This window comes from Danio rerio, chromosome 21, assembly GCF_049306965.1.
Source record: "Danio rerio strain Tuebingen ecotype United States chromosome 21, GRCz12tu, whole genome shotgun sequence".
Classification (NCBI taxonomy): Eukaryota; Metazoa; Chordata; class Actinopteri; order Cypriniformes; family Danionidae; genus Danio; species Danio rerio.
In genome coordinates, this window is record NC_133196.1 from 10888038 (window position 1) to 10905080 (window position 17043).

At 35.7% G+C, this 17043-nt stretch overlaps 1 protein-coding gene across 20 annotated transcripts in view; it reads right to left on the reverse strand.

Moving 5' to 3' along the window:
- ptpn13 (protein tyrosine phosphatase non-receptor type 13) overlaps positions 1-17043 on the reverse strand; it is a 183746-nt gene that overhangs the window by 139871 nt on the left and 26832 nt on the right. Inside the window, exon 1 of one of the 20 annotated variants that reach the window (XM_073934785.1) lies at positions 3454-3694. The exons of the other annotated variants lie outside the window; for them this stretch is intronic. The gene's annotated coding sequence lies outside the window, so the exon portion shown is untranslated. Of the gene's footprint in view, positions 1-3453; positions 3695-17043 lie in introns of those variants that run through there. 20 annotated transcript variants of the gene reach the window in all.

Genomic DNA, 17043 nt, shown 5'->3' on the forward strand with positions numbered 1-17043 from the left:
CAGCGCTGATTTGCCATTGTGTTCACATGCTCAACAGAAATGACTGTGATTGGCCATGAGGGTCATCAGTTCACTGAACTCACCGATGTTTACTGCGTGTAAACACAGATACAGGGACACTAAAGTGTTTTAAAGCTGTGATTAATCAGTGGATCGCTTGTATGTCAGCTTATAGATAAACCAGCTGATCGGCCTGACTTTGAAATGCTCCAGTGTCCCTGTATGTGGTTACACTTAGTAAACAGTAGTGAGTTCGGTGAACTGATGACCTTTACGCCCAATCACAATAATTTCTGTTGAGCTTGTGAACACAATGGCAAATCAGCAGTGTTTAAGGACATGCTTAACAGCGCTCAAATAATCACGGAAAAGGGACATTTTAAAAATGTTAGTGCCGATTGGTACCAAATTCCAGTATCATGACAACCCTAATGGGTTGTTTGTCCAAATATGACCAATCAGTAGGGCACACGGAATCTGTGTGCACAGAAATCCACAGACTTTTAGCCCATCATTGAGTCTAATTATTTACTTGTGTAAATGTATATTTATTCGGTTTTAAAATTCATTTTAGTAATATTATTGACTAATATGAAAATGTTCACATGATGTATTTACAATACAGTTTGAAAAGTCTTTTAGTAAATATATTATATGAGAACTACTTGCTTTGTTTACCAAATAAGTGGATCTAATTAAATTTGCAATGTGAACATTAAATAAAAGTTAAAAAGGTATTATTTTTTCTTTCATATGTTAAGTTTTTAGTCACGATACTCCCAAAATAATTCCATATAAATCCGCAGAATTTCTTTCATACAAAATTCTGTATGGAAATGGCAAAAAATGTCTGCAGATTCTGTCTGATTCAGATGAGGCCTTTACTATTTTCATTCTCAACCCTCAGTAGATGCTGTCACCTAGAGCTTAAAATAAATACTAATGCCAGGAGACAAGTGAAGAAAATGACAACAGCCGATAAAGAATCAGAATTTCCACCGAAGTGTTCAGTCATTCATATTGTTTTTAAGTCTATATGTTTCTTTTTTAGAGTTGATTAGCTCAGAAAAACATGTTACCAGTTTATATCAAGTGTGATTATTCAGTCATTCATTTTCCTTCGGAGGAAAATATTTGAAAACGAATAAAACCTTTACAAAAAGGCTAATTTTGTGTCAAACAACTGTGTCAAACTTTCACATATTTGGAAGCTATTTGAAAAACAAATTGTATTTTTGGTTTACTTTTGTCTTTAATTGCATCATGGAACCTTGATCTACTATCAAACAACTTTTGATGTTTAAGAAGTTGACATTTTTAATAGTTTGAAGTGATACATTGTCAGGGTTGGTGTTGCAAAAAACCTGGTAATCAACTGTCAGTACTAGGGATGTAACGGTATCAGAATTTCATGGTTCGGTAATACCTCGGTATGAATGTCACGGTACGGTATTTATTGAATCATTTACAGGAAAAACAAAACTTTTGAAAATACTCCAAAAAAGTGCCAAAAGTGTCAATGACATACAAATTAGCCATCTATCTGTAAGCTTTGAAACACTAACTTCAATTTTAATAACAAAAAAATATTAAACCATGTAAAAAAATAAAGTTTCAATTTAGTATTGTTGAAAACTCATCACATTCAACATTTAATCACTCACTCACTTACTTAGATAGAGATGGGTTAAAAGGAAAATTATCATATAAATATAATCTGGTAAAAGCTGGTATCTCTGGGTATTTACAATGTCCCCTGCAACAGAAAAAAAAAAACCTCTCATTTGGGACTGAGGTTTCTGGGACAGAGATATGACTTGGCCCATGTTGACAGCAGTGGGTAACGTTGTGCATTGTCTTTCCCCCACTTGAGAAGACAAACCATGAGTGAGATAGAGGTCTCTTTGCGGTACAAGTCAATGTCTGCATCAATCTGAACAGTGTGCTGTGTTTCTGCAGTCCCCATGACTGCTATTAGTCGTATTCCCCAACTTGCAGGCACGTGCACACATAGGGCTCAACCTGTGCAGTGCACATGCCCTTTTTAGTCTTGGATAGAAAATGCCCTTCCAAAACGATCAAAAGTGCCCCCGCGACACGACACAACCTCCGTCCAGCCCTTCAGTAGGTGCGCGACAACACCTCTCTTGAGTATGCGCGCTCAACCCCCCCTCGGCGCTTTACAATACGCGCGCGTCAACACAGCTGATCAGAACGCGCGCGACAGCACAGCTGATCAGAACTCGCGCGACAACACTGCTATTCAGTACGCACGCGCGCGGCGACAACACCCGCTTTAGGTTCGATCATTTCCATCTTTTTTTCATCTCCGCTACTAGCAGCACACTCCATTTCTGCATTACTGGATCTGTAGCGACAACAGACCGCAAAGGATTATGGCCACGCCTGGGCTGATGGGAAATGTAGTTTCAGCTACCTCCCGTTCGCTTCATTCGCCTGAGCAAATTTTCTCAGAAGACCTATAGTTTTACCGAGTCATGCGACTTCGGTAATATCGAAAAAATGTAATATTGCGGTATGACGGTATTTACAATACCGTTACATCCCTAGTCAGTACTGTTATTTTATCGAATTTATCAAAAATATGGAAACTGTTAATTAACATTTATCATTTTTTACAGTGAAACTCAACAGTTGGGTTAATTAAAATGTATTATTTCTCCACACATACTCAACTTTGGGCTGGCTTTTTAGAGTGCACTTGATGATCAAATGCAAAATATTATTTATTCATTCATATTCCTTCAGCTTAGTCTCTATTTCAGAGGCTGTTTCGCAGCGGAATGAACCAACAACTATTTTGCATATGTTTTACGCAGCGGATGCCCTTTTAGCTGCAACCAAGTACTGGAAAACACCCATACACTCTCACATTCACACACACACACTCATACACTACAACCAATTTAATTGATCCAATTCACCTTTAGCGCATGTCTTTGGACTGTGGGGGAAACTGGGGCACCCAGAGGAACAAGGGGAAAACATGCAAACTCCTCACAAAAAGGCCAACTTGTCCAGCGACCATCTTGCTGTGAGGCAACAGTGCTAACCACTAAGCCACCATGCCACCAGTATGATCATTACATAAATGATTATTATTTTTAAACTGCTGAAAAAATCATTTTTTTTAAGTTGGTTAAATCATAATAAATATAATTAAATCTCCTTAATTACACACTTAACAAGATCGACACTTTCCCAGTATCGTGTAGCCCTTCATTTCACTGCTGAGCTTATAAAAAAATAAAAAGGGTGATGCAGAAAAGGAATGAAGTCGATGTGATGCATGCGTCCCTGTGTTTTTCTCAGAAAGACTGCTTCATTCATCCTCTCTCCTCGAGCATGACGTCAACCTGTTGACTTTAGGAATCTGAATCATATGTTTGCCATAGCTACAGCGAGGTTTCTACAGAAAACCACACGACCTACCAGGAATCGAGCGATTCACTTAAAATCTGATGAAACCGCACAGCTGATCCAAACAAGTGCCAAAGCGTCATTCCGAAAGGAGCGAATGCGTTCATGTCCCGTCAGGTCTAATTGTCAGGGTGGGTCAGTTACACTCCTTGCAGTGAGATGGTTCGTCATTGTGTGCAAACCTCTGCCCTGCTGCCACAGCTGCACTTACAAAGAGCTGTAAACCCCTGGAAATCCCAGCATGCTGTGTGGCAGGAGAGACAGAGGAAGCTCTGGGTTTAAGGGATTACTTTTAAGCGGACATTTACATGGGGCTACCTAAATACTAATGTGTCACATTTCAATTGAACTGTGGAGTCAGACTTTTTCAGTGTGGCGTGTGGAGCAATGCAGCATCAGAGGGGTGTGCAGTCTGGACACACACTTGTGATGAGTTTGAAAATTGTGTCCACATATTTGTTGATTAAAATATAAACATATTAACAGAGAGAGAGAAATCTTAATGGCATCTTACTGATTTGTTGTTTAAATATATGTCTTAACTACCTTTATCCTTTTTACTTAATATTGTTGTTTTGGTTAATTTGTTAATATACGTTATTATTTAATAGGATCTATTTGACCGTCCATTTTAGTTTATTGTATAATTTTTGTATTGTTTTTTGGGGTGTCAATTTTAATATCTGTCTAGGGACAACCTATTTTGCTAAATCTGGAGCATTTGCAACAATACTAATTAATGTACAACGTCTCTGCCAAATAAATAAAAATAAAATAAATACTATATCATATAAACAATAATAATTATTATTATTATTATTATCATCATATAAACTGTGCAGTATGGGCAAAATAAACCTATTTTCTTAAACAATATTGTGAATGTTATTGTTATTCACGAAAGACGCTTTACACGGTGAATATGAAACATTTCCAAAGGATAACAATTAGATCTTTATCTAAGACTGCAAAGCCGCCTTTCCACAGCACACAACATTTGGACAAGACTGTCGGAGTTGTGGCAGTCGCACATAATTTTCAGTTTTGTCGTGAACAATGGGAGAGAAGCTAGATTCTCGCGGTGTCAGAAATAAGGGAGTACGAAAGCAAGAGCCTTTATTCTCTGTGCGTTCACGTGGTTGAATGAATGAATAATAGATATTCATAGACCGCTAGAGATTTATATAGTATTATATTGAAAATAGTATTTCTCATCTCATGCGCATTGACCTGCTTGAACAACACTGTAATACATCACATCCGGTCGGTCGGTCGCATACAATCTAGTCGCAGGAGTTCAAATATTTCAACGTATCCGCAGCTCAAATCGGATCTGAATTTTCTGCATACGGAGATGATCGCAGCTCCCGGACTACTCCCCATTAGAAATTAATAACTTCTGGTTTGTTGTTTGTTGTTTGTCATGTGCAGTTGAAAGGAGGCTTAAGCCAAAAAAAAAAAAATCACCTAGTAAAGGTGTAACAAATTTTCTCTAGAATAGACCTGTGGTAAAAAAAAAAAATGAACAGACTACTATTTATTTCAGGATTTATTTCAGGAAAATTGTGTTTAGACACATTTAGAAATTGTGTATCTTAAAATCGGGATTTTGATACAATTTCAATTAAATGCACAGCCCTATAAACAATAGTAAAATAAAAAAATAAGCCTGATTTGACAATGGAGGAAAACATATTTATAGATGTGATATGATAAATCACATGACAAAAATATAATATACTAAATATTTATCATTAAAAATATATCAAATTGTAATTATTGTGTAAAAATCTAGTCCAAATAATGCATTTTTAATCTCAATATCCAATTTATTAACACACAATCCCTATGACACCAAAACAATACAAAAAAAATAAATAAATAAAATAAAAAAAAACACAAAAATAATTTATTAAAGTGTATTAGTAATTAAATTAACATCCATTTTAGTGGTTGATCAACATTATGTTTCCTTTATTTCATACTCTTAGGGCCCAATCACACTGATGATTTTTGCGTCGAGAGGCGTCTTTTTTTGAATGATTTACTAATGGCCGCAAGCGTTTTGCATGCTGCTTTTAACCGCGCGAACGCAAGCGTTTTTGCTGTTGTGTATATACCTTGAAAACTTAAAAGTGTTAATGAAAGTGTTCTACTTAATAGAAACAAATTACGTGAACTCAAAATCTGATTGTATTAGACTGAACTCGCACTTAATAAGTTAACCTAACCATTCATATTTCTAGTTTCCAGCATGCTTCATGTCAGACTGGAAAGTAAATACTAAAAAATAAGTGTTATTGTGTATTTTTAAACACGATTGACATAGGGCGACATGATGTAGACTTTAATCTTGTGTTATGTTGAGATTAACAGAGGTTTATGTAAAAATTTAATTGCAAGACTCAAATTGCACATCCAGTTAGGTCAACGAAATGTAAGGTGTCAAACTTAGTTCCTGAAGGGCCGCAGTTCTGCAGAGTTTAGCTTTAACCCTAATTAAACACACCTGATCAAACTAATTGAGTCCTTCAGGCTTGTTTTAAACATGTTAGTGTGTTAAAGCAGGGTTGGAACTAAACTGTGCAGGTATGACACCCCTGGTCTACATGGCACTCAATACAAGTCATAAATATTTTCAATATATTAGCAAGAAATACATACTTACATTCAATGTAGTAACTTCAAATAAATTGAATTCAACTCATTGCTTTAATGCAATAAAGTAAACTTTATATATACAGTGTATACCTGAAAAAAATAAATGTTTTAAACAATGACACACTTATGCTCCAAAATGCATGGAAACAAAAACTCATGTGACCACAAAACCCGCTTGTCATTTACAGGGGTTCACTTCCAGCATCTAAAAGCAGAGATTATTTTTAAAAAGCTCTAAATCTCATTTTCGCAGGCCAAACCCCATCAAGAATGCAGCAAAATAAAGCCCTCCATCCACACAACACACTCAAGGCCTCTGCTAGAGCAGGTCACTCCGCAGATTTATGCAGGAATGCAGATTGTGGATGAGAAACTGCGAGTCAGAGTGAGATCAGACCCTCCCGTCTGCCTCATTAGGCCTCAGTGTGGGGCCTGTTATATGCAGATTGTTTTCCTGCGCTTTTGTTATTCCGACTGGAATGTTTCCCCCCCACCCTCCCCCCGTTTCTCTGGGAACTGTGGAGCGTCAGCTCATTCAGAGCCCGCAGAACAGGGGTGAGAGCGTGTATGGGGTATATTCAATATAGCAGAGCAATGGCAGGTCATAGGTTCGATTCCCAGAAGCTGCATGAACTGCTGTGCATGAAATATTTATAAAATATTCTGAATTTTAAAAACACAATATGGAGTAGAGCTGCACAATATATCGTTTCAGCATCGATATTGTATTTATGAATTTTCCTTCAATCGAGCAGCCCTAGGTCAAATACGAAAACCCAACAAGGTATAATACAAGGAATAATACAGTTCATAATCAATTTCCACAAACTCAAATAAGTCTAAACTGAAATATAAACCCTGTATTGCTGAATTGGGCATGCAGCTTAGTCAACAAAATCCTATAAATCTAAGGCTACAAACTGTAAAAATGACTATTCTCCTTTACGATGCATGCATGGTGGGCTACTGACTGTAATTACAACACATTGTATTTCCCATAGTATTCTCAAAGACAGAGAAGAGAAGATGTACACTACATGACAATAGTCTTGTCGTCGATCCCAGTTTTAAGAGCAACAAATAATACCTTGACCTCTAATTGAGCATTTGGAAAAGTGGCAGAAGGTAGATTTTTCAGATGAATCATCTGTTGAACTGCATCCCAATGATCACAAATACTGCAGAAGACCTATTGGAACCCACATGGACCCAAGATCCTCACAGAAATTAGTCAAGTTTGGTGAAGGAAAATTCATGGTTTGTAGTTAAATTCATTATGGGGTCGTGTGAGAGATCTGCAGTCGGAGGTATCAAGACATTTGTGCTGCCCATTATATTACAAGCCACAGGAGAGGGCAAACTCTTCAGCACGATAGCGCTCCTCATACTTCAGCCTCCACATCAAAGATCCTGAAGGCAAAGAAGGTCAAGGTGCTCCAGGATTGGCCAGCCCAGTCTCCAGACATGAACTTTATTGAGCATGTCTGGGGTAAGATGAAGGAGGAGGCATTGAAGATGAATCCAAAGAATCTTGATAAACTCTGGGAGTCCTTTCTTTGCCATTCCAGATGACTTTAATAATCAGTTATTTGAGTTTTTGCAGAGATGTATGGATGCAGTCCTCCAAGCTCATGAGAGTTATACACGATATTAATCCTTTTTCCACTGGACCATGACTTTATATTCTATACTCGACATTATTTTAAAGCAAAGCCAGACCTTACTGTCCTAATTCAGTGGTTCTCAAACTGTGGTATGTGTACCACTAGTGGTACGCAGGGTTCCCTTAGTGGTACGCGGAGGAATGAAGTATGTCATGTACATGCTACACACATTTAAAAATTTATCAAAAATGATGGATATAATATGCCACATATGACATATAGCCTATATTTCTGAGGTAATCTGCCACGTTTTTTGAACTGTGCAGAGTTGTAGCTGCTTTATTGGGCCCACTGCACTACTGAATTTCAATACTGCTCATTTTGGTGGTACATGGAGAGACAATTTTTTCTGAGGAGGTACTTGATGAAAAAAGTTTGAGAACCACTGTTCTAATTAAACGGTCAACTAGAAGTCGTTCCTAAAACTTGGATAGGCGACAAGAATTTTCTCAGGTAGTGTATATGTAGCTTAGTCATGTGTGAACAATGACAGCAAGATTCAGTACATATTGAAAGTATGCAGTACACTGCCATTGCACTGCAAACATACCATCGCATGTATTACACCTTCCCATCAATCCTCCAGAGAGCTCTCTCACCAGAGTGCTTATTTCAGTATGTAAATTTCACAAGTTACTTTTCCCTATCATTATGCATCATGACATTTACTTCTAAACATGTTTTTGGACATCAAGCGGCAGTGAAATGCTTGAGACTGCAGGGGAATTCTGGTTATGTGGTATGTAATCACTTCAAGGAGAAATCGTGCGTGTCTGGGGAAAAAACGAGAAAAAAAAAGAAGAAAAAATATCTAGAGAAGTAAAATCAGTTTTTTTTTACAAGGTTTCTGACACGCAAGCAAAAACAACACAGCAAAACAGGCACATCTGTATGGTTGGTAATCCTTCTGAATTATGCCATATATTATTTGGTAACTTTACAATAAGGCTGTATTAGTTTGTGCTGTTTAATGCATTTACTAACAAGAAAAACAATGAGCATTACAATTATTACAGTATCTATTCTGTTCATGTTAGTTAATGAAAATACAGTTGTTCATTGATAGTTCATGTTTACTCGCAGAGCATTAACTAATGCCATCAAGTATGACTTTGAATTTTAGTAATGAATTTGTAAATATTGAACTATTATTTATAAATCTGTACAAGTATTGCTCATACTTAGTTCATGTTAGTAAACACAATAACTAACATGAAACCTTATTGTAAAGTGTGATCACTTATTTTATATTAGTGAGTTTCTATTTTCATATTAACGGTTTTAGTTCAGTTAACACAAATATGTTATTTATTTATAATTCTATCCTTAAATATAATCATACCACTAAAAATAGTATATACAGAAATCAGAGTGGGTAATTCAAGACCTTTCAAGACCTTTTTAAGACTCTTTACATACATTTTAAGACCTTATAACCACGTTAGGTTCTGAAAAACTGGCGAGATCTTAATTTTACAGCATATTTACTATTTTAATGTAAGAAAATAACCTAAAACTAACCTAAAACTAAAACATGATTCATATACTAAATAAAGACCTTTTAAAACTAGCTAATTCAGCAGGTTGGCGCCTATAGAACTGAAGAAATAATGGTGTTGCCTTAGTTACTGCAGTAAACAAAGCAGCATGATGTCAAATCCAATAGGATTTCATTGATTTCATAAACTACACAGCATCCTGATATTCACAGATTTAATTTAGACAAACTTTAGCATATAATGATATATTGCATAATCAAAAATTATATCAAATTAATACCTTGTAAAATAGCATTTAAGACTTTTTAATACTTTTTAAAGGCCTTAAATTTCTCTACATTTATTTATCAACATTTAATACTTTAAGACCCAGCGAACACTCTGCTATAATAGCAACTACAATTTTTTTGTTTACAATTTATGCTGTGAATTATTACAGTAAAAAATTGAAATGTGTTAACAGATATTTAAATTCAGCTTAATTTTGTTATGCATGTTTGTATCATGCGTGCATGTTTTGACCTTATTCTAAAATGCAGAAGTGCTCCTGTTTCCGCGATTGTCTTAACTTCTGATTCAGTCGCCAATGGGAAAAATGACTAGGAATAATAAACGGCAGAAAACAGTCAAACTACTTGCTCTACAAACAAGTGTTTGCATGACTATACAGACCAAGTAAAATAATATAATAAAAAAATATTAGTTTGCAACATCAAGCAGCGAAACGAGCAGTTTTTAATGTCTAAAAATGGAAGTGAATGAGACTGGAAGTCTCGAGACAAAAAGATTCAAATGGGGGCGCCCGCTCGTCGACGAAGAATAAGGTGAATACTGTTGGTTAAAGTGGGAAAATAATAGTATAAACTGCTCAAAGCTGTCGCATCAATACAATCACAAGACCTTAATGAGACATTTTTGCTGTTTAGTTTCCATAAATATTCTACGTCAAGCTTTAAAATCCCAGAGATTCTATAGACAGCAGAAACAAGCTTAGAGATGAAACCTAAAGCTCTTAAACTAGACATTACTGAAAGAAGAGCTACAATGGATCGCAGATTCTTGCCAAGTTTTTCCCTCAGATTGGAGCAAGCGGAAGAAACACAAATAAATAGCGTGCTCAGGGTTTTCCTGCTCGCAGTAACAAGGATTTTAAATGGATTAATCTTCGAAAGATAATATTTCATTAACATCCACATGCAGGTGAAAACAATTCACCCAAAGAAAACTTTCCTAGTCTTAAGATTATAACAAAGTTAAGAAGTTGCAAATGAAGTAAAGATTATTGGACATCCCTGCCCCACTTCTGCAAAAGAAATCAAATTATATTTTGCCTCAGTTACAAAGTGAAACATCTAACGTATCAAAAAGATAATTCGTTTTTCTGATATAAACCCGACTCACTTTGGCAGCATTTTATTATTAGTTCATAAACATGTTATACCAGTTCAGAAATCAAACAGCCAGGACACTGGAGCATTTTAAAGCTGTAAAGATCAGCTGGTTTGTTTATAAGCTGACATAAGAGCGATCCGCTGATGAATCGATTGATTTTCATGGCTTTAAAATGCTCCAGTGTCTCAGTAAACAGCTGTGGGTTTGATTAACTGATGACCTTCATGGCCAATCGCAGTCATTTCTGTTGAGCATGTGAACACAATAACATATCAGTGGCGTTTTAAGAACACGCTCAACAGCTCTCTAATGTTTGTGGGAAATAGATGTTTTAAATATTTCAGTACTGACTGGTACCGAATTCCAGTATCGTGACAATATTAATGCACGGTCATAGCAAAAAGAAGAAGCTATTTGGTGTTTTCCGACTAATTGCTTTAGCTTATTTTAAAAACAAAATAGATAAAAATACAGAAACTGTCTGTATAGATTAGCATTAAAAAAAATTATATATATATTATATTATATATATATATTTTTATATATATATTTTATATATATATATATATATATTTATATATATATATATATATATATATATATATATGTATGTATGTATGTGTATGTATATATAAATAAAAATATAAATAAACAAATAATAAAATAAATAAATAAATAAATATATATATATATATATATATATATATATATACATATATATATATACATACAGAGAAAAATGTTAAATGAGCCTACAAAGTATATAAATATCTGTAAATGAAGTTTTCTGCGTTTTATGATTCATGTTATTATTTAGTCTTTGCAATAGAATTGTATTATTTACAACTTTTATTCTTAAAAAGTTTGAAAAAGTGACTTTTATTAACATTTTTTAACAGTTTAAAGAGATATATTGATTAGGTTTTTGGTGTATTTCACAATACATAATCCTTGTAATAAGCTGCCAGTACATTTGTTATTTTACAGACTTATTTCCCTATATATTATTTCTCATACATAATATCAATTCAAACTACTTCAAAAGTCGGCAGAGCACTGTTCAACATCCCATAATATAATTGATAATACTAAGAGAAAATCTAATTAGATATTCTTTACAGTGTAGTTTGTTGGGAGTATTTTTATAAGAAAATATAAGTTGGGTTTTTCTACATTTCTTGTTTATTTCAGTGTCATTACATGGGAAATTCACTAGAAATGTCCAAGTAAAAATTGCTTCCTGTTTTTTTGGAAGAGATGGAGGGTTAATGAGCGGGAAGAACAGAGCTTGTTTAAAGTCATCTTCCAGATGATACAGCCACTCTGCTTTTCCCATAAATGCCTGAGACAGGAGTCATCATTTCAGCATTTTCCATTTTGTTCAAGCACTTGGCAGTACGCATGCAGATTTTTATAATAGATGCAATCCAAAATGTAAAAAAATAATAATAATAATAATAATAAAAGGCATGGGGTAACAGTTTCCAAAGGAACAGCAAAGCTCGATAGAGAGGATGTTTCATTTTCTCATAACATTAATCTGTGGTTGGACCCGGTTAAATCATCTGTAATTCTAAAAGCAGCCTGATGCCAGTAAGCTGAGCCGAAAATCTTTCTTGAAGACGCTTTTGCCAGGAGAATGTAAGAAACACTCCAAACTCCCAGAATGCTTTGCCACTTGCCCTTACCCCCTCTCCTGCTCTCTCTCTTACTCAATAGCTGTTAAAATAAGGAAAATCTGAAAGCCAGGAATGTCTCATATACAGATTTTCCACAAACAGATCATTGAGAGCTAAGAAGCTTGTATGACATAAAACAGGAAGCAGCAGTGCTTCCTCTAATTAACTTCTTCACATTTCATATTATAAACAGTGGTACTTGACTGGAAATGAAAGGACCAGCAAATGAGTTGCAGATCTGTTCTGGTAAGGTAAAGAAGAGCAAACGATGCCTAAAAGAAAGTTATAAAATACCAAAATCAAATGTAAAAACACAGCTTTATGCGTTTAAGTAAAAGAATCGCTTTTGTTTTATTCTGTAAACTACTGATGAGATGTCTTACAGATTTAAAGTAAACTTTCTGTCATATTTAGTAGAGGTGTGAACCTACACTGGTCTTACAGTTCGGTTAAGATCATCATGCCATCGATTCAATTCAATTCGATATCTCGGTGCATCAACGATTCTTCCCATTCACAATTTTTAGGGGTGTCAAAATGAATTGTATCTTCGATGCAGATGCGAACAATTCTGTCAGATCATCTGGGCCCTCATGTACAAAGACTTGCGTTATATTTATGCTAAAACATTGCGTACGGACAAAGCTGTAAATGTGTGTACGCATTAAAAAAGTCAGATGTATGAAACACTGTGTACGTGGAATCCCACACATATTCTCTTTGTACATCCGAATTAACGTGAAATGCAATAAAATGCAATAAAAAAGCAATGGCAAAAGCAAGCAAGAAGAGAAACTTCACAGAATGTGAATTGGAGGTGCTCCTATTGAAGGTGGGCTGGAGAAAACTGTGTTATTTGCAAGTTTGTCCTCCAGAATTAATAACAAAAGAAAAAAAACAGAGTGGAAGAGTTTAGCTGACGCGGTTAACGCAGTGGGGTCTAAACATCGCAATGTGAGTGAATTAAAAAAAGAAATGGTCTGATGTAAATTAGCAGGTTAAGAGAAGAACAGCGGCGCACCGTCAAAGTGTGGACTGAACAGGTAGGGGAACAAGGGATGTTGAACTAACACCCTTTGAGGAGAGCGTTACCTCAATCGTAGGCTAGACTTTACTTTCTGGAGTAGTATCCGTGTCAGTGGGAGACACAATGTATTAGAGAAACACTTTGTTAGGGTGGTATAGCAGCATCCCTCCGCTCTTATCAAGGCAACGTCACCAGCATTTCAGCTGCCCAATCGCCCACTCTACAACTGACTGAGTGCAAGAATGGGCATCATTGTATCTGCGCTTTTGGTCAGTTTGTGGGTTGTTGAGGGGGGTTAACAGCCACGTTTTTAATGGATAATCACATTCTCCTGATAATAAATGTGGTCAATGAAATAAAATTAAATAAAAAAAAACTGGAAAATTATCTTTAAATACATCACTCACCAAGAACCCACCCATCGCATGTTTGTGAGGATGAATGAATCATGTATTTACCAAGGCCACCTTGCCACAATAATATATACATTTGCAAATGCTTTTATTTGTTCTAAACCACATAATTGGTAAAAAAAAAATAATAATAATAATTTTGTATATTGTATCAATTAACCAATTTTATCAATTATAAATGAATAGCAATGTTTTTCACATGTGTTGGCGCGATACTTTGTAGTGTGCAATTTATCAAACATAATTGCCTCTAGGAGTCGCTAATGGAAATAAAACAAACACAAACAAGAAATAAATGTACGCCAGACATGAAGTTGGCGTGGACCAACGCACAATCTCACATATTTCATCGTTAGTAGATCCAAACGCGAGCGTGAAACCTGGCGTACGCAAAGTTTTTGTGCGTATGCAGCGTTATTACATGAGGCCCCTGATAATCTCTATAATTACTGAACATAAAGGTGCCTGTTCAGGCGTACCTTTTTCAGACAAAATCTCTTTTATATTAAAGAGTGTTTTATATTCAACTCAAATTAAACATGACTCTGCACGATTCGCTCGAGTCTCAAATAAAAATCCTGCACTTTACCAACTGAAATCATGGCGCACTCACCCAAGGCGAACAGCACAGCAATGATGTCATCTTCGCCCCAGGCGCTTAAGTAAACTCGAACACTTCAAGTATAAATCAGGCTTTAAGGTTGAAGATTACCAAAACAATTTTTTTAGTGGGTTAACTTGCAAGGATTAACTGTTCAGCTAAAGTATAACATGGTAAATTTTGGTTTCACACAAACTTTAAAAGACATTTTTACCAATTACGTAATCCCATAAAATCTCATGTTCGGTTTCTTCACATTTTCAAAGGTTAAAACAAGGTGTTAAAGAAAATACAATTAGTTTCCCCATGATCTCTGACAATGTTAAGCTGGATGCCGATCAGAACAGTAGGGCCTCTGTCTGCAGTATGTGGACCAGTAACACAAGCGACTGGAAGGACCACATTACTGCGTGATGAATCTGTGCATATTTTCTGCAGCGAAAACAAAATGCACTTTTACAAGGTAAAGAACTCCCTCTCACCCTGGATGAGTCAGCGCTTGGCTGAAAGATTAACCCTGCCCCTCATCATCATCTTTTCTCTTTCTCTGTGCTTGTGCAACCTCGTCCTGATTGTTCACCGCCAGCTACATCTATCATTTCTACACTCGTACCTGGCTCTTCTTGTTATTTCTAAAAATAACAAGATTGCACATTTGCTGGATAGAATTACACTAAATGCCTCCTTTTTTCCCCTCTTTCTTTTCTCAACTAGCTCTAAATGTTTTGTTTATGAAGTGTAAATGTACATTTAAAGTGAACCTGAAGTTGCTGAGACTTTTATTGCAGCAGTGTTAATTCTGACAGTACATTCTGATTTTGTTTGTTTTAGTCTTTTGACACAAATTCCATTTTGGTTTTAGTCATATTTTAGTCTTCTGAATAATTTTAGTTTTAGTTGACTACATTTCATAAGATTTTAGTCAACTAAATCTACTTGAGATTTAGTTGACTAAAGTAATGTGGTTTAATTTAAGTGTAATTTAATTAAAATACATGTATACATTTATTTATACAAAATATTCTATTTTAAAATTAAATGAAACAGTCTCATTAAAATATAGAATATAGCTTTTCCATTGAAGACCAAAAATTACATATGCAATGCTTATTTATAGCACAAGTAATATGTAAAATTATCTGTCGGCAACAACAGCAGCCGACTGAAAATGCAGGATTGTGCAATTATTTTGCAAACCCTTTATTTTAACGTGGTAAACTACTAGTCTTTTAACCAGTCTGTTGAACAGTTTCATGCAATTAAACATTTGAAAGGGCTTGAAATAGTTTAGGTTCACTTTGCAATGTCAGTCTATAGCAAGCTTTACTGTTGTAGCTGTTGTTACAGTACATGATGCTCAGCTGTATAGTAGCTGATAAGACATTGATATCGAAAATCGGTCCGATATCAGTCCAAAAGCCATTTGACTGCGCTAAAAATCTCAGATATAAGCAGTCCGATGCGCTCTTAATACTGTGATTGCCAGTGGGGTTGTCTCCGCTGGCGAACACTTCCTGTAGTTTGTGCCGATTGCCAGCGGGGTTTACTGTATGGGGGACTACCGCTGGGCGAACTCCAACTCCCAGAAACCTCTGCGCTCCTCAATATTGATAACTGCTTACACCCCGGACACAGCTGCTGCTCATTTACACTGATTACATGGACTATATATGCACCTCTCATTCATTCATTCATTCATTCATTCGGGGCCGAGTCTTGTTTTATCCATGAACATTACAAAGCGTTTTCCTGGTTTGTCTTCCCGTGTTTTGATCCTCGCTCTGTAAGTTTGTTCATCCCTGTCTGTCGCTTCTCTTTGATCATCTGCCTGTGTTTATAACTACGACTCTGTATTGCCTTTATACACCTGTTTGCCCCTGTATTGGTTTTTGCTTTAGTGACCTTCCTATTAAAACCTGCATTTGGACCTGCAAGTCTGATTCCAGTATTTCCCTTGTTACACTTAATTTCGTTACAGCTTTTCTATCCAGCAGCGTCTAGAGCCAGCGTGCAAAGCCCACGTTATCACACCACTACTTGCTAGCAAAGTCTCTTTAAGATTCAACATGCTCTTCACACCAAGTTATGGTGTACTACGACAGAAATCTATTGTGACGGCACATGTCTAACGTTACTGGTTTATTTACTTCACATCAAGCGATCTTTACATTGTTTTGTATACGCTGCTAAGAAACACAAGGCACCGAATTTCAACGTAGAGCACATCGTGCGAGCATCAATTCGGTCATTTTTTCTTTTGGAGAAAATCTTATTTGTTTTATTTCGGCTAAAATAAAAGCAGTTTTTAATTTTTTTTAAATCATTTTAAGGTCAATATTATTAGCCCCTTTAAGCTATATATTTTTTTCAATTGTTACAGGACAACTCATCATTATCCAATAACTTGACTAATAACCTTAACCTGGCTAGGATTACCCTAGTTAAGCCTTTAAATGTCACTTTAAGCTGTATAGATGTCCTCATTGAAACAATAAAATAAATCAGTTATTAGAGATGAGTTATTAAAACTATTATGTTTAGAAATGTATTGAAAAAAATCTTATTTCCGTTAAGCAGAAACTGGAACAAAAAATAAATAAAAAGGGGGTCTAATAATTTAGGGAGGCTAATAATTCTGAATTCAACTGTACGCTTCACTTCAAGGC